This window comes from Nerophis ophidion, linkage group LG09 (assembly GCF_033978795.1).
Source record: "Nerophis ophidion isolate RoL-2023_Sa linkage group LG09, RoL_Noph_v1.0, whole genome shotgun sequence".
Lineage (NCBI taxonomy): Eukaryota > Metazoa > Chordata > Actinopteri > Syngnathiformes > Syngnathidae > Nerophis > Nerophis ophidion.
The window spans coordinates 41,578,628-41,605,209 of record NC_084619.1 but is presented as its reverse complement, the minus strand read 5'-3'; the positions used below and the strand labels follow the sequence as shown (position 1 = coordinate 41,605,209).

The window sequence follows — 26,582 nt, the reverse complement described above, 5'->3', positions numbered from 1 at the left end:
CGCTCGGAACCTCCTCCGGTGATCCTCCGAGCTGCTGCCGACCCGATCTAGGATGGCGTGGCGTAAGTTGTCGTACTGCATCCTGGTGGCTGCCGGGAGGGCCAACGCTGCTCGGTGTGCCTCCCCCACCAGAAGCGGCAGCAGCTTCACTCCCCACTCTGCCTCTGGCAATCCGCATGAGGTTGCCGTGGCCTCGAAGACATCCAGGAAGGTGTGGGGTTCTTCTGCCTCCCCCATTTGCTGCATGGATGTCGCTGCTCCCCCTCCTACCGTGGATCTGTCCATCAGCTGCTGGATTAGCTGCGTCTGTTGCCGGCTTGCTGCCGATACCTCGGCCAGCACTTGCCCGAGCGCCTCCAGGGGTGATGTGGTGGACATCGTCGTGGTTCGCTTAAGTTGGGTGCCAGTTGTGGAGGTTTCCTGCGTCTCGCCCGGCTTCTTCTGACCACGGTATCACACAGCTCAGGATACAGGTTTGACACAGTATTTAATACATCTTTTACTTTACACAATTGTCCGTCTTTCAAGCTTTTCAGCTGTCTCTTGTTCGTCTCTGTGCGTCGCTCCTGCGTCCTCATGCGTCTCCCCCGCTTCATGGTCTCCAGCGCTGCTAATAAAGGGAACAGGTGATTAGATAACTCGTTCCAGCTGAGGTATCCACTCACCTGTTGGCTGCTTCATGGCCGGCCCCTGCACATAACCCGCCCGCAGGGGACGCGTGGAACACGCCCCTCTCCACAATGATTCATTAGTATCGCGGTACTATACTAATATCGGTATACCATACAATCCTGGTGGAATAGAACAGTGTTGATTTCTATCAATAAATGCCAATAATTTACTCTGACCTATTTTATTGTCCTCATCAGGAATATTATACATAGGGTTTAATTGTGTACAAACTACAGCATATCAACTTGCATCAGAATTAACATTATGATATATAATACGAACAAGGGCAATATCTGGCTTTTTTTTTTTTTTTTTTTTTGTCCTGTCCAGCTTCTCAGGCAAATCATATAGTTGATGTAGATGCCCATATCGGCTGTTCAGATTTACTATACAAACGAGAAGTGTAGGATACTTCTCTTGTTGCCTTACCTGAATTTGACTTTATTAAATGTATTTATATTATCATTTGGTGCAGCCGGGCCCGAGCAGGAGGGGATAGAAAGAGAAAAAAAAGGAAGACAGAGGGGGAAATTGTGGGGATAAGAGGGGGATTAGACAGAGAGACAAAAACAACAACAGCAAACACAACAATAACAACAAAAACAACAACAACAATAGAACAACACCAGCACATACGATATGTACAAATATGATCTTAAAAGTGATAGCAAAGAAACAGTTAGTGAAATAAATAATAATATAGAAATGACATTGAGCATTTTTACACTACTACTGGAGCAATACAAATACCAATTGAAAAAGCGCTATTGATTATGAACAATACCAATAGTTTACCTCTATTATCAACAATACAGTTGTTCAAATGCAACAATACGTATACATAATAACTAGAAAGATAAATACATTTTATAAATGAATAAATAAATAAAAAGGAATACCGAAAGATGGAGGGGAAGAGAGAGAGGCAACCTATATTAATCTTGAAGATTGTTATAGTAACAATAGGTTAAGCTTTGTCAATATGCCTTGTTTTACCCAGTTTCCCCTAGGGCAACAATGTTGATATATGTTTGATGAAACGTGATTATGTGCATGAGTGTATGTGTGTATATGTACTTGTATATGAACAGAATATGTATATGAATGTTTGTACAGTAAATGTATATGTACAGTATATGTATGTTTGTTTGTACAGTGAATGTATATGTACAGTATATGTATGTTTGTATGCATTGGTGGACCTTTTGATACTGCTAGGCTACATTAGTTTGTGAATTGGCGTGTGAGTGCATTTCATAGAACTATACAAAAGTCAAATCTGTTTTAAAGCCAAGACAATACACACAAAATGGTGGCGAGCTCTAGCATGCAGACACTTGGTGTCGGTCTTCTTCACATAACGCGATGGAGGCCTGCACTCTCTGGGTGCCACTCTGAGTTCCAGAATAATTACCACGCTCTTCAGAGAAATAATTTCTATGATCACGTCTGTAATTTCAGAGTTAGTTTGGTAGCTACAATCACATGCTTTATTGGAACCAAATGTAGAATGTGAGATGTGATGGGACACTTTTATGCTTTAAAGGAATACAACATTTTTCTCCTGGGAGAAATTACTGTTGATTGCACTAGTTGTAATGAGTGTGGAATTGTGCCATGAAAGGGAACATTTTTTTTTATCACTTTAATAATATCAGTTCTTTTTTTTTTTTTTAGTCTTTTTAGTCATGCTCAGATGGTGCCAGAAATAATTGAGTGTTTGCATGCTTGTGTGTGTAAACAGCTGCATATGACTCAAGTCTTAGGATGATGGCTGTTCTTGGCATGTGGGATGTGTGCCTTCAGGTGCATAGTGTTCTCCATTTCACGCATAAAAGAGTTAGCTCACACACACACGCACACACACAGAAGGCACATTGACAAGGTAAATGCATGCAAAAACATCTACCCCCTACACAGACACTGGGGAGAGGAGTGGTACAAAGTAGGTGTGTATATCAGATCCTCACAGCGAATCCTGCTTGATTGACTGCGTGTCTGATGTTTTGCTGTCTGCTGCCTCATTATTACAACTTATGCTGTTTTGAGATGAATAATTTATCTTCCTTTTGTTGGGAGAATAACTATTTTGTAGTGCGGGATTAGAGTGTTCCTCCTCTATGAGTAGAAATGTCCTCAAATCGATTATATATAAATATTATTATTTTCTTTCAAATGTTTCAAATAACCAATAAATGCAATCATACAACTTTGGTTATAATGTCATAGTTCAACATTGTTTGTGTGCAAGTTATGCAAGTATAGTGTATTAGTATACTGGATAAATTTAGAAATGTTATGACAATTCTGGGAGAAATGTGTTTGCAATATTTTGGACCTTTCAAAAGATAACCTTGATATTTAAAACCGCCTCTTCATCGCATGCAATGCTTTTATACCAGTAGTGTCAAACATGCGGGCCAGAACAGGCCCGCAAACAGTTTGCTAATTATAAAGATGCGCCAAAATTTTGGAGTGAAAGAAACTGCTGTTCTAAATGTGTCTACTAAATGTAGCAATTGCAATTCTTTGTGTCTTTGTAGATTATGGTACACATGTTAAAAAAAAATTTAAAATAAAAAATAAAAAAGAACCCACATGATGTTAGTGCGAGGAAAATGAGCAAACTCCATAAATAACTTCCTGTAATTTGATATTGATATTTTTTTTATCTTGATAGATTGAAAATTAACACCAATGAGTTGATTGATGAACATTATCACATGATTTAATCAGAAAGTATAAATAACGACAAATAAAGATAGAATACTTTTAACCGCAACATGTAAGTGTAAAAAAACAAAACAAAACAACAACATTATGATTTGTACATTTTCAGAATGCGTTTGTTCTATTTTCAAACAAAGAAAACAATCTGAAGTTTTCTTTATTTTTAGGTTATCGTGCCGTGATTTTGGGAGTAGATTTTTCTCCATGTGAAATGAGTTTTTTTTTCATGTAAAATGAGTGTGACACCCCTATTTTATACACACCTGCAGAAATTATCACCTCTAATGAAAGTTGTATACTTTTTGATACAGCTTTTTTCATATGAATGTGCAGGTTACCAAATGTCCTCTTGCAAGTGTAAACATATTATCTAACTTTAAGTTGAAATTTGAAATCTTGTATGAAAATTATACAACATAAGTTGGCAAGAAATACTTCAATAATGAATAAAGCTAAATATTTTCTTGACCAAAAATGATTAAAAAAGGACTCCATATTTTCTACTGCTCATGAGTGCTACCATATCTAGATTATTGTGTAGAAATATGGGAAATAACCTCAAAAATACACTTTGTTCAATTACCGTGTTACAAAAAGAAGTCAGTTAAAATAATACAAAATGTTCATTATAGAGAACATTCAAACCCTTTACTAGTGTATTAAAAAATATTAAAATGCATCGAATTGGTGCATTTGCAAACAGTTAAAATTATGTACAGAGCAAACTAGAACCTGTTAGCCAAGAATGACCAACAACTATTCTAAACAAAAGAGGATAATATAACATGAAGGAAAATCTTTACTTAAAATATTTGTATGCACGTAAACAGTTAGCATATCAGTTTGTGGAATAAAATGATGGACTAGATTAATTAAAGAAAGTACTAATATGATCCAGTTTCAGAAACCGCTCAAACTCAACATGTTCTCAAAACACAAGGAAGAAGAATCCCGATAAACATCTTGAACCTCAGTAAGAAATTAGATAATTTTTATGGGCCAGTTCATCAGATGATGGAGAACTTTATTGATTATGTATTTGTTTAATTTTTATTGTGTTATAAACTGAGCAAAAGAAGTAAACAAACGTGTTAAAAAATGTTATGAAATTAAAAAGGGGAAGGATTAAATAGGATATACTTTTACCTACTCCTAGAAACTAGAAATGTGCGAAATATGAGTGTCACATTGTAACTGTTTGCATGTTGAAAATCAACTAAAACCATAAATACCCTCGTGTGTGTAAACATAAGCTATAGAAATTGCAATTAAATATATTTTTTTACAATCTTCTGTTCAATATTATGTCTGTCTATACATGTAATTGACAAAAGAAAAACAGTGTTAAACATTGACAAATTTTCTGTCTACCATATTTCGTCTTTCCATTCCTGACCTATGCATTTTTTTTTATTGCTTATTCTTTTTAATCTATAAAAATAAACCTTTTTCCATGGCATATGCAAAACACGCCCATACTTAAATGACATCAATCTTATGTCAAGCAGCCAACAATGCATGCTAAAAATCCCACTTCTCAATCTGGATCAATCTGTTGCAATCAATCAAATAAAACATAACTCATGCAACAATCATTATTTTTTCCCCCCCAAAAACATGAAACAATTAATGCGACACGGTGAGGAAGGCCAATCTATAGTTTGGAGGATTTATTCAATTTGCATCTGTAATTGTGTGCAATTTACAAACTCATTATTTTACAATTTACTGCATTTAACAGCTGCTGGAGGGCAGATAATGGAAGGACTATAGGGGGCTAGCATGAGCCCCTGATGGACCCCAAACGTGATGTGAAGCGTTAAAATAATGATGTCCGTCTGTTTCTTCTTAAGTTGTCAGATTTCAGTGGGGAAAACCCTGCATAATAACTTCTCATCTCCCTTTGATAGAAATAAATGGCACCCAAAAATGCTAATTTTGACCAATAAAAACACACATATTCCAATTTTGAGATAAATTAGCTTTTTAAAGAACTTCACTTCAGGGGTTAATTAATATTTCTATGGACGAATTTTACAAACTACAAATTATAATTTGGTCCTGTCAAAAACACTTTTGTCACTTGATACTGACAAAATGTGACACAACCATACTGCTTGACAGCATTTGTGCTTTTCCTTGCATTTGGCGTACCCGCAAGAGTCCACGAAACAACTGGCATACCTCTTCTCCTTTTTGGATACAGGCTTGATCTGCCAGCAAGATGGCCTGGTAAAGCTTTATTCCAGTGTGGAGAAAAACATTGGATTGTGATTCCTCTACTGTGCCGGTTTGTGCATCTTCCACTCATAATTGATTGTTTACTTTCACTTCTTTTTTTTCCACTCGGATTCTGTGAGTATGCGATTTTAATTAGGGAAGCTGACCGGGCTGGTGCATGATCCGCAGCCTTGGATCTGTCACAGGAAAAAAGTGATAGTGAGACACCGCATCCCTTTTCATCTTCTCTCAAATACTACATCCTCCCCATCCCTGATGCGTGAACCGGACTTGAGCAGCAGGTGCCATAATATTGTGTACAGAAAAGCAATTAGGCAGCATATTGGATGAATGAGGAGTGCATTAATATTAGCAAGTGCATTTGTCAGCGGCATTTGATGCAAGTCCTTTTCTTTCCTTTCTGCAACATTAAGATTGTGGCGCTCATAAATTCACTGCTTAAACCACCATCTGCTGCGCTGTCAGCCCACACCAAGGAGAACGCCGAGAGAGGAGCCATTTATTCCCTTCTGTCTCCCACACTGGCGAAAGAGTGAAAGACAGATAGATAAGAAGAAATGCATTCACTCCCCTTTAGATTTTTTTGTTCCACAGGGAAAGGCAATGTATTAGGATTTATGGAGATGTTTGGCTCACACAGAATGACAGTGCTCCTAAATCTACCTTTTTCTTTGTGTCTGCAGTGCTACCTTCTGCTTACCCAAGCACCGCTCCTCAATGCACTCAAGGAGACCATCCATCCTTACAGGCGTAAAAATAACTCACAATAAACATCTGATTTTCTAATTACACTTCGGTAAAGTTCAAGGAGTCTCTCCAAATTATATTCTCACGACCAAATTGTGAGAATATTCAACATAAAGTCAAACACTTTGCTTCTTGATGCTGGGATTTTCATCTTGCAACATGACACTCTCACGCCTGCATGCGCAATCCTGCTAATCTGATCAGGGAAGAAATAAACTGTGGTTTTGTCACACACATATACACACACAATATATATACATAAATATATTTACATATACTTATGTATATATATGTATGTGTATATATACATAAATATATTTACATATATTTATGTATATATATGTATGTGTATATGTGTGTATATATGTACGCATGTATATATATGTCAATAAACATATATATATATATATATATATATACATATATATATATATATATATATATATATATATATATATATATATATATATATATATATATATATATATGCATACATATAAATATTCCGTGAAAGTTTAGTGGGTTCTGTGATGCAGATGGTACCTTGAATAACAAGGCCACACATTAAAATTATTTTAAATCCCTGGGTGGGTAGTAACGCACTACATTTACTCCGTTACATCTACTTGAGTAACTTTTGGGATGAATTGTACTTTTAAGAGTAGTTTTGATGCAACATACTTTTACTTTATTTGAGTATTTTACTCCGCTCCATTTATCTACATTCAGCTCACTACTCGCTACTGATTTTTATTGGTCTGTTAACACACTTTTTGTTGTTGTTGTTGTTGCCAGACATACCTTCAAAGTAGGATCTATCGCATGCCTGCGTTTCACCAATCAAATGCAGTCACTGGTGACGTTTGACTCCGTTTCACCAAACAGAGCCAGGCGGTCACATGATTAACTGCCCAAAAAGTTTCAGCGGCAAACAACAGCAACAATGGCAGAGACAGTACGAACGTAAACACCCCTGGCCTCACATAAAATCGATGTTCACGCTTCAGACAACCAAAAAAACAGATATGTAAGGCGTTGTCATATGTGTCTCCCCAAACAAGTGGACATTTCAGCTTACATAAACTCAACTTCAAATTTGAGGAAGCACATTGCAGTAAGTAACGTTAGTAGATATTTTGGCTGTCACCGCGGGCTAATGTTAGCTTCCCTGCTATGAATCACTGTCAAATGTACGGATTTTGGGTATAATTTATTAACGTACTGCGGCCTCATAGACGGACAGAGACACACACACTCACGCATGCATACAAACACCAATCAGGAGTGCACATGTGTTCCCAGGTGCAGCCCACACCTATCAGACTTTATGATTTGCGTTATTGTGGTTCAATTTGCCTTAATTGTTTTTATTTTAATGTATTATTACTTGATATATTTTAATATAATATTATATTAATAATAACATTTTTAAAATAATATATTTTTCCCCTCAAGGATTATCAAAGTACTTCTGATTTCTGGTTCTGATATATTATTGTTTTAGTTGCTTAAGTGATATTCCTGGCTCTGAATTTGTCCATTGCTATTTTATGTTTTTGTGCATTATTTGTTGCCGTAATCAGGTTACTCATCAGTTACTCAGTACTTGAGTAGTTTTTTCACAACATACTTTTTACTTTTACTCAAGTAAATATTTGGGTGACTACTCCTTACTTTTACTTGAGTAATAAATCTCTAAAGTAACAGTACTCTTACTTGAGTACAATTTCTGGCTACTCTACCCACATCTGCCCCCGAAAAAACAGCACACTTTTAATATGTGACACGCCTTCTCAAAAGAAAAAAACTACTTTTGACATGATAAAAATGGTGTCAAAACCAATACAATAGAATGTACAACCAACACCTACAGTAGTTTTCTGAAAAAATGTAATAGTCATGTACTGCATTTACCTTAGAGAGGGAAGTCCGAGCAGCTACAGTACTCCGTCAAATGATAATTGATAAATGGGCGCTTTTCTACCTTCAAGGTACTCAAAGCGCTTTGACACTACTTCCACATTTACCCACTCACACACACATTCACACACTGATGAAGGGAGCTGCCATGTAAGGCGCTAACCAGCACACATCAAGCGCAAGGGTGAAGTGTCTTGTTCAGGACACAACGGACGTGACGAGGTTGGTACTAGGTGGGGATTGAACCAGGGACCCTTGAGTTGCGCACGGCCACTCTCCCACTGCGCCACGCCGTCAAACACACCATCAGCAGCTTCTCCATATTTTCATAGATAAATCCGTCGTTTTTCTTAATTAGGGTTATTTACTTTGTTAGAAGTGCTACGCTCAAACTGCTCAACAAAGTCCCTTGGATTAAAATTTATTTTAAAATGAAGCTAAAAACATACTTCTCATATTAATATAATACAACAAATTTGCATCCATTCATCTATTTTCTACCGCTTGTTCCCCTCGGAGTCGCAGGCAGGCTGGAGCCTATCCCTGCTGCACTCGGGCGAAAGGCAGGACACCCTGGACAAGTCACCACCCCTCTCAGGGCCAACACAGATAGACAACCATTCACACTCACATTTAGCGTTGCCAATCAGCTTAGCGCAGGGGTCACCAACCTTTTTGAAACCAAGAGCTACTTCTTGGGTACTGATTAATGCGAAGGGCTACCAGTTTGATACACACTTAAATAAATTGCCAGAAATAGCCAATTTGCTCAATTTACCTTTAACTCTATGTTATTATAAATAATTAATTATATTTATCTTTGTGGAAACACTGATCATCTTAATTATTTCTCACAATAAATATATATTTTTGATGACATGTTTTAAATAGGTTAAAATACAATCTGCACTTTGTTAGAATATATAACAAATTGGACCCAAGCTATATTTCTAACAAAGACAAATCATTATTTCTTCTAAATTTTTCAGAACAAACATTTTAAAAGAAATTCAAAACACTTTGAAATAAGATTTCTACAGATTTTCTAGATTTGACAGAATAATTTTTTTGAATTTTAATCATAATAAGTTTGAAGAAATAGTTCACAAATATTCTTTGTCGAAAAAGCAGAAGCTGAAATGAATAATTAAATTAATTTTTTTCATTATTCTTTACAGTAAAAAAAATTAATTTACTTGAGCATTGATTTAAATTGTCAGGAAAGAAGAGGAAGGAATTTAAAAGGTAAAAAGGTATATGTGTATAAAAATCCTAAAATAATTTTTAAGGTTGTATTTTTTCTCTAAAATGGTCTTTCTGAAAGTTTTAAGAAGCAAAGTAAAAACATTTATGAGTTTATTTAAACAAGTGAAGACCAAGTCTTTAAAATATTTTCTTGGATTTCCAAATTCTATTTGAGTTTTGTCTCTCTTAGCATTAAAAATGTCGAGCAAAGCAAGACCACCTTGCTAGTAAATCAATAACATTTAAAAAATAGAGGAAGCTCACTGGTAAGTGCTGCCATTTGAGCTATTTTTAGAACAGGCCAGCGGGCTACTCATCTGGTCCTTATGGGCTACCTGGTGCCCACGGGCACCGCGTTGGTGACCCCTGGCTTAACGCATAAAGTACGTGCCTTCCTGCCAAATTATTTACCGACAGTCGTATGGCAGCTACATTCATGCACGCTGTCACTGTTACCGTGGTTTGAATGATATCATCTTTATTTAAATGACAAAGTAATATAAAAACACTACATTGAAAACAAACATCACACATTAAAAATAGTCTTTTTAAACTGTCACTGGATCGGCAGCAATAAATCAAACAAAAAACAAAGTAATTAATTTTTATTTTACTACTTTATTTACATCACAACACAATACTCACAAATGCACAGTGGATTTAAGCGCCTCATTTGGAAAAATTAACTATTAACACACATTCACTCATTAAGATTCAGTTGCGCCATTCAGTGCAATGACTGTAGAGTAAAAGTGATAGACATTGATACATGCTATTTCTTTTTATATCTATCCATCCATCTATTTACTACCGCTTATTCCCTTTGGGGTCGCGGGGGGCGCTGGTGCCTATCTCAGCTACAATTGGGTTGAAGGCGGTATACACCCTGGACAAGTCGCCAACTCATCGCAGTTTTTATATCTACCACTTGTTCATTTTCATATTATTGTTCTATAATATCCCAACATTATCCCCTCAACTCCCCCCAAAATGGATTAACTCGCTGGAATAAAAAAGACAATATAACATACATCCATAAACATGGATGCATGTGAAAAAGTGCAATGTATTTATCTGTACAGTAATCTATTTATCTTCATCTGCACCTTACTGCTTTTTTTAATTATCCTGCACTACCAAGAGCTAATACAACGAAATTTTGTTCTTATTTGTACTGTAAAGTTCAAATTTGAATGACAATAAAAAGGAAATCTAAATCTAAATCTAACATGTGACATAGCTTGAAGCACTATCGTAAAAATTGCAGGGAAGTGATGCCATCTTTGCTCCAGCCTGGACCGATCGTCTCTTCCCGTCGTGTAGCCTCAATGCCCCCGAATGTTGACTCCTTCCTGTTTCCTCAGGTGACCTCGCACTCTTCCCATGTACTTCTTTACCTATAAACAAGTCTGTCGTCTATTTTTGCTACTCTCTTCACTTTGCACTTCATCTATTGTACCACTCTCGAGGTTAGCACTATTTAGTGCAAGCCCTGCGCGCGACTTTCTCTGTTTTATCTTCTTCCTGCTATTTTTACTTGGCGCCTTATTCAATTAGATCCTTTTGTCACTTTTATTTTTGTATCCTGCTGCTTTGTGTGAACTGATTATTTATTATATTATTTAATGATCCTATATGCAGCCATGTTTTTGCATCCTAGGGCAGTGGTTCTCAAACGGGGGTATGTGTACCCCTGGGGGTACTTGAAGGTAGTCCAAGGGGTACGTAAGATTTTTCAAAAATATTCTAAAAATAGCAACAATTCAAAAACCCTTTATAATTATATTTATTGAATAATGCTTCAACAAAATATGAATGTATCTTCATGAACTGTGAAAAGAAATGCAACAATTCAATATTCAGTGTTGACAGCTAGATTTTTTTGTGGACATGTTCCATAAATATTGATGTTAAAGATTTATTTTTTTGTGAAGAAATATTTAGAATTAAGTTGATGAATCCAGATGGATCTCTATTACAATCCCCAAAGAGGGCACTTTAAGTTGATGATTACTTCTATGTGTAGAAATCTTTATTTATAACTGAATCTCTTGTTTATTTTTCAACAAGTTCTTAGTTATTTTTATATCTTTTTTCCAAATAGTTCAAGAAAGACCACTACAAATGAGCAATATTTTGCACTGTTATACAATTTAATAAATCAGAAACTGATGACATAGTGCTCCATTTTACCTATTTATCTCTTTTTTTCAACCAAAAAAGCTTTGCTCTGATTAGGGGGTATTTGAATTAAAACAACGTTCACAGGGGTTACATCACTGAAAAAAGGGTGATAACCACTGTCCAAGGGTAACAAAAACAAATCATGGTAGAACACAACATTATATTAATTGACATTTTAATTTATATTAATTGTTGAATTATAAAATAGTCTGCTAATTCGAAGTTTACATTCACATTTTTGCTGAAAAAATGTTTTTGTGAGGTGATTAACACTTACAATGTATTTTCTGAAACAATCATTGGTACTTTAACTTTAACTCTAACTATGTCTAGTAATTATTGTGATAAATAACTCCTGCTCTAGAAGAGTGAAAAAAAAGGCCCAAGGCTCATCAGATCAGCTGTCGACCCAGATGAGCAAGAACACCATGGTGGTCAGTGGGCCAAGAACAGCACGTATGATATATCAATAGCGAAGATATTGGCTTAAACTTACCTTTTTAATTGTGCCACACTTGTAATTGGTGGGTCCACAGAAATGTGCAAAAAAGAAGGATGTCATATCTGAGACTTCTTTCTTTCTCTTTTCTTTCTTTCTTTAGTTTATTTCAAACATGAGCACACTTACATCACACAATTTCATATCATTTCACTTTACTTAGATTTCACTTCACTTCACTTCACTTCACATCATGTTCTAAAAGGAGTAGGAAGAAGCAAAGCTTATTTAATCCTACCCCTTTTTTCCACTTCAGAGTGTTTACAGATATATATGTTCATTTACTGACTTATTTTTGTAGCACAATGACATCTGTGAATGATTATTACAGCAGTTTTGTAGTACATAATTAGGTCAGTCATGATTAACATACTGAGATGAAGAATATCTTATTTTCAATAAGGTTGAAAGTGTTTCTCATAATTCATCTTCTTTGTACTTTGTTAGCAGTATTAATTAGAACAACCTTTTAAAATGGATCATATCAGCACATTGTTTAATTTCTTTACTTAATCCATTCCATGATTTAATTCCACATACTGATATTCTAAAGCAGGGGTCTCAAACTCAATTTACCTAGGGGGCCACTGGATGCAGAAACTGGGTGAGGCTGGGCCGCAAGAAAAGATTTCTTAAAAAATCTAACATGCACTTTTTAAGGAATTCACCTTCTATGCTAGGGCGGGAAAGCCAACCCTCACGATTTTTCCGGGAGATTCCCGAATTTCAGTGCACCTCCCGACAATCTACCGGTGCAACCATTTTCCTGAATCTGTCCAAATTTTCACCCGGCCGAAATTATTAAGGGCTGCCGTGACTGCACTGCCTTTAACGTCCTGTACAACAGTGGTTCTCAACCTTTTTTCAGTGATGTACCCCCTGTGAACATTTTTTAATTCAAGTACCCCCTAATCAGAGAAAAGCATTTTTGGTTGGAAAAAAAGAGATGAAAAACTAAAATAGAGCACTTGGTCATCAGTTTCTGATGTATTAAATTGTATAACAGTGCAAAATATTGCTCATTTGTAGTGGTCTTTCTTGAACTATTTGGAAAAAAAGATATAAAAATAACTAAAAAAGTTGTTGAAAAATAAACAAGTAATTCAATTATAAATAGAGATTTCTACACATAGAAGTAATCATCAACTTAAAGTGCCCTCTTTGGTGATTGAAATAGAGATCCATCTGGATTCATTAACTTTATTCTAAACATTTCTTCACAAAAAAAAGAAATCTTTAATGATATTATTCATATTTATGGAACATATCCACAAAAAATCTAGCTGTCAACACTGAACATTGCATTGTTGCATTTCTTTTCACAGTTTATGAACTTACATTCATATTTTGCTGAAGTGTTATCCAGTAAAAATATTTATTAAGAATTTATGTATGACTGCTAATTTTGAGAATATTTTTGATAAATCTCACTTGAACCTTGGCTTACCTTCGCGTACCATCAATAAGAGGACTACTGCTCTACAACTCGTCATTGCGCACGCTTTTACATAACACATCCAAAGTGACAGCTCTATATCACGTTGTGCGAGACTTGTGCAAAACAACGTTGGTGGCTGCAAGACGTACTTATTCAACAGCCATACAGGTCACACTGAGGGTGGCCGTATAAACAACTTTAACACATTTACAAACATGCTCCATACGTTGAACCCACACCAAACAATAATGACAAACACATTTTGGGAAAACATCCGCACCCTAACACAACTTACACACAAGAGAAAAAAATACCCAGAACACCTTGCAGCCCTAACTCTCCCGGGCTACAATATACACCACCTCAACCAACGCAAGTATGGAAGGTGGGGCGGGGGGGGTTGGTGGTAGCGGGGGGGTGTATATTGTAGCCCGGAAGAGTTAGGGCTGCATAGGATTCTGGGTATTTGTTCTGTTGTGTTTATGTTGTATTAAGGTGCGGATGTTCTCGTGAAATGTGTTTGTCATTCTTGTTTGGTGTGGTTTCACAGTCTGACACATATTTGTAACACTGTTAAAGTTTTTTTTACGGCCACCCTCAGTGTGACCTGTGTAGCTGTTGATCAAATATGTCTTGCAACATCAAACGTTGGTACTGCACAGCCATATACAACATATAAATGGGCTTGCACGCTGTCTGTACAGGATGTAGAGGACGCTTAAAGCAGTGCCATTATGACACCCCACGAGTATTGTTGATTGGGCAAAAATTGGCAGGGTTTTCTAGAGAATGGATGCCCTGAAATTAAGGGTACTCGGGAAAATTGGGAACGTTGGCAAGTATAACGCTGTCAAGTTCTGTTCATATCAAACTCGCGAGCCGCACCTACATTAAATTGTCATATCAAAGTGCGGGCCCCGGTTCTAAAGGTTCTAAGACTCCTCACTGTTTTTCTTAAGCATAAGTTAAAAAAAAAACACACACACTACCAGTACCACTCAATACATACTGGGCTGGAAAAATATTGCCGTCATGCCATCATGTATTCAAAACAGACATATCTCGGGAATATATGTATATTTGTTTTTATGTGTATATATATATATATACATATATATATATATATATATATATATATATATATATATATATATATATATATATTTATTTATATAGCCCCCTTTGACTGGGATCATCTGCCTGTCTCTTTGAGGTCTTTATCAACCATTGGACCCTTCAAAATGTCTCTTTTTGTTTATCTTAAAACTGAATGCCGCTGTATGTAGTGTCCTTGCCCTTGGTTGGAATTCAATTTAATGATATTATATTTATTTCACTGCATTATAAGTTATTCTATTGTGAATATCATACATTTTGAGAGAGTTAAGTGAGCTGAGATTGATTGTCAGTAATTGTTTGTTGTGTAACTTGTCCTGTGTTGTACTGTATTGTGTTCATTTTAAATGTCATTGGTCCCCCTAGGAAAACGAGATCCTGCATCTCAAGGGGTTTTCCATTAATACATTCAAATTCAAATAGAGATACATATATATATATGTATATATAAACCCCGAAAGGGACATGCGGTAGAAAATAGATGGCTGGATGGAAATATATCTATAAAGTATTTTATATACACATCCATCCATCATATATATATATATATATATATATATATATATATATATATATATATATATATATATATATATATATATATATATATATACATATATATGTATATATATATATATATACATATATATATATATATATATATATATATATATATATATATATATATATATATATATATATATATATATATACTGTATTTTTTTAAGTGTCACAGTACCTCTGATGGCGGTGTGCATACAGACTGCTTGGGGTTTTATTTAGACATAATATATACGCAGATACAGTGTATGTGGTGGGATGAGGGGTGTGTGGGGGGGCAGGGGGGGGGGGGGGGCTTTCCCATTAAAATAGTAAAAGAAAGGAAGAAAAAACAGAAGTGGAAGATTACTGTCACACGGCCGTCACCATGACGGTGCCCTGCAGGCATTACGGGGGTGAGATTGGCGGGGGTCGGCTGGTTGGACGGGGAGTTTGGGAGATCTGGGGGGAGGTAGCCTCCTCCCTCCTCAATGTCTTTCTCTCCCCTAGCCCCTTTCTTTCCCTTGGTGATTAGCGTGCCCTGCGGTGAGCGCTAAGCGGCCTAATCTGTAACACTGAGGTGGTGGGTGTAAAACTCCACGACAGATAACAATACGCGGCGCTATACTGAACACACAAACACACCATCAATACATTTTTATATGAATTTGCATCTGCACAAGCTCGCCCACCTTCTCTTCCATGTGCATATTCGTGTAATAGGTTCATTTAGTTAAATCGTTAACGATAAATTACGGCTCCATCTAGTTTGTGGCATTTTCTTTTTATCTGGCGGATTGCTTTTGAAAATGTGCAGCTGATTATGGTGATTGTCTGATTAGATCGCTGTATATCATTTGATAGAAAGAACATCGTTGACTGTAAATGCCCTTTACACAACATATCTGAAAGATTTCTGCCAACTTGTTTTGAACTCCTGACGACACTGATCAGAAGAACAGCTGCTTCTCATTACGTCCATATTTTCACTATGTGTTTATCAAAATCAGCTTCTGTTTTGGATATTGTAAGACTCAAGACTATACTTATTCAATGGAAAGCTGTAACAAACAATGAAAACAGTCCACTGTAGAATCTAATTTGAAGTTAGTCTATTTTTTGTTTTTCTTGGCATTGCCAAAATTGCAATAAGCAGGATTTTTCCAACATTTTTTCACCAAGTAGCACCTCAGATGTTTTATTTATTTAACAAGTATATTTAATATTTTGGCCCACACAGTTTGAACAGTTACAGTCAGTAGTGTGCATGCATTAAATGCACTAATTCCGAAATATCGTATTTCCTTGAATAGCCGCCGGCGCTAATTAATTTAAAACCTCTTCTCACTCCTGCGTTTATTCAAGGAATGCAGTAAAAGTAAGCAGGCGCTAATAATTTTAAAACCACTTCTCAACCCTGCGCTTACCAATGGTATGCAGTAAAAATTTGAGTGTGATAATAAAAATAAAAAATAATAAAAAATGATTTTGCAGCTGCGGTCCGGTGGTCGGGGACCACTGTTCAAAAAAAAATTTCTGCGGCCGCTCAGCGGTTGGGGACAACTGCTCTACAATATGCTATCTCCATGCTAATAGGACGCATGCATTTCACTGCTTCTCATAAGAGATCGTAATGCATACTTGGTCAACAGCAATACCGTTTACACTAATGGTTGTGATATAAACAACGTTAAAACTCTTACTAATATGCGCCACACTCTGTGAACCCTCACCAAACAAGAATAACAAACATTTCTGGAGAACATTGGCTCTGTAACACATTATAAATGCAACATAAGAATTACCCAGAATTCCAATGCATCCATGGCTCTTGGCTATATTATACACGCGCCCCCAACGCACGCACGGAGAGGGGGGTGGGGGGTGGGGGGTGGGGGGTGCTTAAAAGTAAGCATGCGCTTATTAATTTGGGGAGTGAGTTTAACCTGGCAGTAATTCAAGGCAGGCGCATATTACATGCCCGGTGGCTATTCAAGGAAATACGGTAGTTTTGCTCTAAATAAGCCTCCTACAGACCACGGAAACACCTTAATCCGATTGTGTTCGTGTTTTGTAAAGTCGGACTAACACAGCTGGATTATGCGATTGAAAATGGTGCGTGTGTGGCCAGAGAGTACCCTCTGTATGACGCATGCACCAGGATACAACCCTGAAGCTGATAACATTCAATAAAAACACAACAACAATTGTAATGAAGATAATTTTTATCTGATTCACAAAATAAAAGAACATACAATTTTGAGAAGGATCGATGGTAGAAAAAAAGAAACAGGTTTATTTAAGGAAGTAGCTAAGGAAATGGAAAATGCTGGCTCAAATTGGACTCCCAAACCAAATAGGAATGAGATGAAAGATAATGAAGCATGTAAATTATAGGCGAATAATAAAGTTTACACAAACCTCTTCACGCTGCATTTGTGCACTCTAAACCGATTAGCTCTGTACTGCACACAGCTGGCAAGATAGTCGACAACTATTGCAACCTTTAAATTAAAAAGTAGGCCCTGCGATGAGGTGGCGCCTTGTCCAGGGTGTACGCCGCCTTCCGCCCGATTGTAGCTGAGATAGGCACCAGCGCCCCCCGCAACCCCAAAGAGAATAAGCGGTAGGAAATGGATGGATGGAAATTGAACAGTATAAGTCGGGGTACGGACTGCATTTTCCTTCGGATTTAAAACTCTTTTCATCAATCCGCAGAGGCTTTTGAATGAACTCTGAGACATTCAATGGTTTTGTTTTCATGATTCTTTGTCCAAAAATTCCTTTTTTTTTAGCTTTGGACCTGCGATGCAGTCTTGGCAGTAGCGTCATGTTCGTAGCGCAATCCAAGATAATTTCTTATGCTCTGCGCTATTTAACATCACCATAGCCATTAGAGACATAGTATTTGTAATCTGTGTCAATATTATGATGGACATCAGCTAGGGTGATGTCATCAGTCAACCAGAAAATAAATTAATTTATCCACGCTAACATGAAATAAGCGCCCCTCCGTTGTACGGGAGGCACATGGCGTATGACCAATAATCACATTAGAGAGTGTGCATGGACACATTGACTTCACACCAAAACAACAAACTATTTGACGAATCAGACTAATTTAGTGCACGGAAACGTAGTGACTGTGTTTGAATATTGAAAAATAAAATACTATATTTTCATATAGTTAGTCTTTGGTGCAGCCAGCGTACCACTAGTGGTACACATACCACAGTTTGAAAATCCCTAATCTAATGCAAATTTGGCCTGCCAAGTTTGTTGCATGTTTGCAAGGCTAACCAGTGACATGATGGTCTCCACTACCCTATTTATACAAGGCGGCATGGGGCTAAACTCTACACATATGGTACTGCTGTACGCTTAAAATCGCTGTTTGACCGGCGACCCATTGGCACATTTTCAATTTGACAGTAAGAGGCAAATAATTAAGCCATCCCTGCTCTACAGTTTTAAGCATTACCTTAAAACTATAGTTTCACAAACATGTTTTAGTTCAAAGCTCACATTACAAATGGATGGATTTGGACCTAAACTTAAAGAACATATATTGTCTTGCCACATTTATAAATGCATTTTTATTCAAATCCAATGAAATGGACCTATGACCCAACATTTAGAAAATCCTGCAGTGAAGTCTCTTGTCAGTTATCCACTGTTGTCGATGTGGGTGGAGGCGTGGCCACACACAAACGGAAAGTATTCACAACCCTTCACTTTGTCCACATCTTGTTAGGTTACAGCCTTGTTCCAAAATGGTATAAATTAGTTTTCGTCCTACAAATATTACTCACAATACAGTATACCATATTTTTCGGATTATAAGTCGCTCCGGAGTATACGTCGCACCGGCTGAAAATGCACAATAAAGAAGGAAAAAAACATATATACGTCGCACTGGAGTATAAGTCGCATTTTTTGGGGAAATTTATTTGATAAATCCCAACACCAAGAATAGACATTTGAAAGGGAATTTAAAATAAATAAAGAACAGTGAACAACAGGCTGAATAAGTGTACGTTATATGACGCATAAATAACCAACTGAGAACGTGCCTGGTATGTTAACGTAACATATTATGGTAAGAGTCATTCAAATAACTATAACATATAGAACATGCTATACGTTTACCAAACAATCTGTCACTCCCGGTCGCTAAATCCGATGAAATCTTCTTCCTCGGTGTCGCCTCTGGTATGCGCCCTGGTATGCGTTCTTTTGTTCTGCTGCTCGATTGCTGTTTTTTGCTGCATATTTTACTGCGTCCAGCTTGTAATCTGCAGTATATGATTTCATTTTTGGTGCCATTTAATTCAGTCCTTCTCAGTTTTTATAAGTTACCGTCAATGTTGAGGTGATCCATTTTAATTATTCCAGCAGTAGCATATAGCATATAGCAGTTAGCATATCATGACCCACAATGCACTTCTGCCATGATCCGCCCCCCACCAAATTCTTATTGGTTTGCGTGTGTGTGACGATTGTGGACATTTTCTTCGTCGCTCACGCGAGAGAGATAAATAATATATTTTGATATTTTACGGTAATGTGTTAATAATTTCACACATAAGTCGCTCCAGAGTATAAGTCGCACCCACGGCCAAACTATGAAAAAAACGTTGACTTATATTCCGAAAAATACGGTAATTACAAGATGAAAATGTTTAAAAAATATATATTCATTTGGGCATAAAAAGTATTTAGTCAGCCACCGATTGTGCAAGTTCTCCCATTTAAAATGATGACAGAAGTCTTTAATTTTCATCATAGGTACACTTCAACTATGAAAGACAGAATTTGAAAAAAAAAATCCAGGAATTCACATTGTAGGAATTTTAAAAGAATTTATTTGTAAATTATGGTGGAAAATAAGTATTTGGTCAACCATTCAAAGCTCTCACTGATGGAAGGAGGTTTTGGCTCAAAATCTCACAATACTTCGCCCCATTCATTTTTTCCTTAACACGGATCAATCGTCCTGTCCCCTTAGCAGAAAAACAGCTCCAAAGCATGATGTTTCCACCCCCATGCTTCACAGTAGGTTTGGTGTTCTTGGGATGCAACTCAGTATTCTTTTTCCTCCAAACACGACGAGTTGAGTTTATACCAAAATGGATACATGGATGATACAGCAGAGGATTGGGAGAATGTCGTGTGGTCTGATGAAACCAAAATAGAACTTGTTGGTATAAACTTCATTCAGGATGACATATTAGCCCAGCACAACTTACAGCTAAAAGTCATCTCTTTTCATTGCGCAATTACACAGTATTTTGGACATCTGTATTGCTGAATCTTTTGCAATTTGTTCAATTAATAATGGATATGTCAAAGTAGAAAGATGGAGGTGGGAGGCTTTTAGCCTCTAGCCACACAAACACACAGTGTTTCCTTGTTTAAAATTCCCAGATGTGAAGCTTTACTATGGATCAAAGCAGTCAAGGGAACAAGGATCCCGACTTCATGTCGACCGGCAGTTTTCAGTTAGAAAATTGTGGATATAAGTCGCCTCTTAACAGAGACCCGCGGAGCTTCTGTCCTGCTGCAGCTTTGTGACTTCCCTCAGAGACTGGACGTCAACACACCTGTGGACACACCCCTCTGACTATCAGGTACTATTTAACTCACTAAAACACTAGCAACACAATAGAAAGATAAGGGATTTCACAGAATTATCCTAGTAAATGTGTCTAAAAACATCTGAATCGCTCCCAATGCAATCGCCTTTTTTTTTAATTAACTTTTTTTTTTTTCTAGTCCTTCACTCTACATTTCCTCATCCACAAATCTTTCATCCTCGCTCAAATTAATGGGGAAATTGTCGCTTTTTCGGTCCGAATAGCTCTTGCTACTGGAGGCTCACATTATAAACAATGTGAAGATGTGAGGAGCCCTACAACCAGTGACGCCGCGCGCACATCGTCTGCTACTTCCAGTAAAGGCAAGGCTTTTTTATTAGCTACCAAAAGTTGAGAAGTTTATCGTGGATGTTCTCTACTAAATCCTTTCAGCAAAAATATGGCAATATCGCGAAATGATCAAGTATGACACATAGAATGGACCTACTATTCCCGTTTAAATAAGAAAATCTCATTTCAGTAGGCCTTTAAAATGACCAAACGTCTCTTCGGTGCAATATTTATTCAAGAAGCCCACGATTCTTATTACAGGCATTTTTTCTGCTATCCCTCCTTTTTCCCGCCCACTGTTTCACTTCCTGTTTTCTTCTCGAGCATGCGCATTACACACATAACCTCGGAAATGACGCAGCTCCCCTTCCCAATACTCATAACGAATCATACACAGAGATGAATATGCCAAATGAAAAACATTGCATAATGCATTTAACAAACATAGAATAAGTATTATTATCTTTATGCATAATAATGCAACTTTAGATTTTACATCCAACTCTAGTTTCAGGGTGCTTAAACGACTGCATCTGTTTTTAAAACCATTTCCTGTCTTTATGCACACTCACATGTTTGGAGCTCACCTTTTTAAAAATATGCAACTCTATTAGCATTAATTTTTCAGTAAGCAGGGTTTCACGGTGGCAGTGGGCTTAGTGCCTCTGCCTCACAATACGAAGGTCCTGCAGTCTTGGGTTCAATCCCAGGCTCGGGATCTTTCTGTGTGGAGTTTGCATGTTCTTCCCGTGACTGCGTGGGTTCCCTCCGGGTACTCCGGCTTCCTCCCACCTCCAAAGACATGCACCTGGGGATAGGTTGATTGGCAACACTAAATTGGCCCTAGTGTGTGAATGTGAGTGTGAATGTTGTCTGTCTATATGTGTCGGCCCATGCGATGAGGTGGCGACTTGTCCAGGGTGTATGCCGCCTTCCCCCCGATTGTAGCTGAGATAGACGCCAGCGCCCCCCACGACTCCAGAAAAGGGAATAAGCGGTAGAAATGGATGGATCGCATCTGTCATGTTTGTTTCAACCTCAGTAAGAAATATGTAGGAGTGCTGTGCCTGAGAGGCAGAGATGTGGGCACGGGTCTGCGACTGTGAGGCCTCGCATTATTATTTATTTATCTTTACACATTTAGATTTAAGATTTAGATTGAAAATTTAAAGATTTAGATTTGACATCATCACAAAATAAACTTGAAGGCTACAGAGGACAAAGCAACTTTGCTGAAAAGTCTCATATTAGTTTTTCGAGGAAGTGAAGCGCTTTGTATAGTCTCTTGAGTCATAGATATGCTGATCTAGAGTGCTCATACGTAGAGTGTTCTACAGATAACCATCTGCTTCCAGATAACCACTATGATTATGTTTTTACCATTTAGCTGACAATTAAAGGCCTACTGAAATGAGATTTTCTTATTTAAACGGGGATAGCAGTGTCATACTTGATCATTTCGCGATATTGCCATATTTTTGCAGAAAGGATTTAGTAGAGAACACCCACAATAAAGTTCACAACTTTCGGTGCTAAGAGAAATGCCCTGCCTCTACCGGAAGTCGCAGACGATGATGTCACATGTTGATGGCTCCTCACATATTCACATTGTTTTTAATGGGAGCCTCCAACAAAAAGTGCTATTCGGACCGAGAAAACGACAATTTCCCCATTAATTTGAGCGAGGATGAAAGATTCGTGTTTGAGGATATTGATAGCAACGGACTAGAAAAAAAATAAAAAATAAAAAGTTAAAAAAAACAAAAACGCAATTGCATTGGGACGGATTCCGAACTTTTTTAGACACATTTACTAGGATATTCTGGGAAATCCCTTATCTTTCTATTGTGTTACTAGTGTTTTAGTGAGTTTAATAGCACCTGATAGTCGAAGGTGTACGTCCACGGGTGTGTTGATGCGCAGTGTCTCAGGGGAGTCGACGGCAGCTGTACGGACGGTACAAACTCAGCTGATATCCGGTAAGTGGCGACTTTTTAACCACAATTTTCTCACCGAAACCTGCTGCTAGACATTCGGTAGGGATCCATGTCCGCTTGAACGCGCTCTGATCCATTGTAAATTTTCACCTCCAGGACTTTTAAACAAGGAATCACCGTGTGTTTCTGTGGCTAAAGGCTAAAGCTTACCAACTCCGTCTTTCTACTGTGACTTCTCCAATATTAATTAAACAAATTGCAAAAGATTCAGCAACACACATCTCCAAAATACTGTATAATTATGCCGTTAAAGCAGACGACTTTTAGCTGTGTGTGTGCGCAGCGCTCATACTTCCTAAAAAACCGTGACGTCTTGCATACACGTCGTCATTACACGACGTTTCCAAGACGAAACTCCCGGGAAATTTAAAATTGTAATTTAGTAAACTAAAAAGGCCGAATTGGCATGTGTTGCAATGTTAATATTTCATCATTGGTATATAAACTATCAGACTGCGCGGTGGGTAATAGTGGGTTTCAGTAGGCCTTTAAGATTTAGATTTAACATTTGGATTTAGATTCAACATTTAGCGCTCATGTTTATATTTCTGCGATGAGGTGGCGACTTGTCCAGAGTGTACACCGCTTTCCGCCCGATTGTAGCTGAGATAGGCACCAGCGTCCCCCGCCACCCCAAAGGAAATAAGCGGTAGAAAATGGATGGATGGATGGATTTATGGTTTATATTTAAGATATAGATTTGAAATTTAGATTTAACATTTAGGTTGAGATTTAAATGTTAGATTTAGGTGTGGATGTAAGATTTATATTTGTATTGAAGATTTAGATTTTACATTTAGTTACACCATTTAGAGCAAGTCTATCTATTTGGCGGCCGGTTCTTCCTGAAGTGCAAGATCATCTCATTGGCCTTCTGCTTATTGATGCAGGGGTTGTTGTCACCACACCAGCTCGGTGTGGTGACCTCCCTCCTGATTTGTACCAATTGGTGATGCATCCTACAACAAATGTGTGGTCCACGACCCTAACTTTGTGCCAGTTGGACTGATAAGTCGTAAGTCAGCATGGTAAAGAGAAAGGGGCTCAGCACACAGTCCTGAGGGTGATGACGGAGGAGGAATTGCAGTGGATCCCGACAGTCTGTGGTGCAGCTGGATAGTCTCTAGAGACTTGCTTGGGCAGTCGATGAGCAAAGAGTTGCAAAAATCCAACCCGGAGGTCATAAAAGAATGGATTAACTTTTCAGCGTCAGCAAGCAACAAGAATTGTTTATATATTTTTTATTCTTATTTTGCTGGTAAAAAGAATCTGTTCTTGACAATTGTGACTGATGTTTGTATGCTATAGGAAAGAAGCTGGCGGATCCTCATGCAGAGAACCCACAGGAGTTCCGAGAGAACCCACAGGAGTTCCGAGAGAACCATCACGCCCTTCTTGATAAGAGGTAAACAAAAAATGCTGCCCTGCTACCACTAATGACTCCAACATAAGGAGTTTGTAAGTTAGGAGCGCCCTATTGGGTGAGGGGTGCTGACACTGAGATATGCGTAGAGAAATGTTAACACACACTTGCTCAAAGTTACATTTGTAAAACAAAAAATAGAACAAGAACATCAGCACTAGGTTATCTTATCATTACTTTTTAACAAAGCAGATCGCGATGAGGTGGCGACTTGTCCACGGTGTACCCCGCCTTCCGCCCGATTGTAGCTGAGATAGGCACCAGGGCCCCTCGCGACCCCAAAGGAAATAAGCGGTATAAAATGGATGAATGGATGGATTTAATAAAAAAATGTCTAATTGGTCACAAATCCGTGTGGCCTGAATGAAATGTTGAATTAATAACTAATGCAGTCTGCTTTGCCAGTCCAAAAGCATTCGTCGTTTTCCGTAGTCTTCCCTCCACGGCAAGGTAATACAAAGCACACGCTACATTTTTTATCACATCCACTGGAGCCTGCATTCTCGTTGACTCTCCTTCGACAAATGGACAAAGTTTTTCGGTAAGTGGAATCACAGCTGACATTCTGAAGTTCTCTTGCCGTCTGAGAAGTGTTCTATCTGAAATAGTTGCAATAGCTTTCTCTTAAGGTATTCATGTGTGATTTCCACAAGCGTCTGTACATGTAGAAGGAGAAGCACGGGCATGTCTCGAAGACTCGCCTTCATATTTCCAGTGGTTAGTTCCGAAGCTTTATTAGTCCATACAACGCTAAGTGCCGGAGATTGAAGAAATACAAGACACACTTCCCCTTGTAAAAAAATTGTTCGTGGATGGGGCCCTTAAATGATAGTTTAGTGTGGCTGAAGCCAGGCATAGGCTAAAAAATTATTTGTTTAAGGCAAGGGTCGGGAACCTTTTTGGCTGAGAGAGCCATGAAAGCCAAATATTTTAAAATTTATTTCCGTGAGAGCCATATAATATTTTTTTTACACTGAATACAACTAAATGTGTGCATTTTTAAGTAACACCAACATTTTTAGAGTTTAATTAGTCTCTTATTCTGTTTAATAACATTGTTATTCTGAAGCTAACCAATAATAAATCAAATACATCTTACCATTAATCGGACTTCTTGAACTGCTGCGGTACAAAACAGACAAGTGGATTAAAATGCATGAGAATGTTTTATATTTTGAACGTTATTTTTAACACTGCGATTACAAGCGAAATGATAAATTACTTATCCTGTTAAGTAATTTCAGCTAAGATTTGTCTGAGAGCCAGATGCAGTTATCAAAAGAGCCACACATGGCTCTAGAGCCATAGGTTCCCTACCCCTGGTTTAAGGGGTTATCCTGATTAGTGTAGACATAGCCTCAGAAAAGTAGCGTCAGATTTATCGCCCGTCCGAGTACCCACTGGCAGAAATGTAGAGCGGCGCCTATGATGGGGACAATAAATCACTCCAAACACCACCCTTGCGCCGTGGTTTTGTTGTTTTTGTATATGCGTGTGCGTCAGGTTTGAACTGGGAAGAGGGCGGGTCACAGCGCCCTCTTAGCATGAACCTAACAGAAGCTGCAAGCTTGCACAGTGTTTGGTCCCCTTTGAATCAAACATTCCACAAAACATCTGCCTTAAATCAGAACTTAACGGCCTCCTCAATACAATATTTTGGTGCAGCTAACCTGCTTTTTTCCAACCTGACTCTTTTTGCTGTTGTTGCCAAGTTTCTCAGCCAGCACAGATTTAACTGCCTTGTCAGTATCACGGCCGCCCTAATCTCTGTACCAGCCCCAAGCCGTTCCTTAAGGAGCGATGAGACTGGGAAGAAAGGGGAGAAAAACAGATTTTTTTGGATTGCCTTTTTTATGTTTCCAAAATGAGCAACCTGGCTCAAGTGTAAACCTCGCAGCAAGTT

General features: G+C 37.8%; 1 long non-coding RNA gene across 1 annotated transcript in view; it reads left to right on the top strand.

The window, feature by feature from the left end:
• LOC133558815 (uncharacterized) overlaps nucleotides 1–26,582 on the top strand; it is a 140,064-nt gene that overhangs the window by 50,969 nt on the left and 62,513 nt on the right. The window contains exon 2 of the long non-coding RNA XR_009808014.1: nucleotides 24,565–24,661. This is a non-coding gene — a long non-coding RNA (uncharacterized LOC133558815). The remainder of the gene's footprint in view (nucleotides 1–24,564; nucleotides 24,662–26,582) is intronic.